The following is a 267-nucleotide window of genomic DNA, read 5'->3' on the forward strand; positions in this document are numbered from 1 at the left end:
GGCCGCGAGCGCCGGGCACCGCCTCATAACACGGCGCCGGCCAATCCGCGTGCGGCGTCGGGCGAAGTCCGCCAATCCGCGCCGGGTGGAGGCGGGACAGACCTGGAGTGGGCGTGGCCGCGGGGGCGGGCCTGCGAGATGCCAAGGGCCGGCGGCAGTGGGGGCGGGGCCTGTAGGATGGGGGTGGATATGGGGCGGGGCTCTTTGGGTTGCAGCCGTGTGGGTGGGGCAGGGTTATAGCTGCAGTGAACGGGGCCTAGAGGGTGA

The sequence above is a fragment of the Gavialis gangeticus genome, unplaced genomic scaffold (genome assembly GCF_001723915.1).
Source record: "Gavialis gangeticus isolate Ggan-Ray unplaced genomic scaffold, GavGan_comp1, whole genome shotgun sequence".
Lineage (NCBI taxonomy): Eukaryota > Metazoa > Chordata > Crocodylia > Gavialidae > Gavialis > Gavialis gangeticus.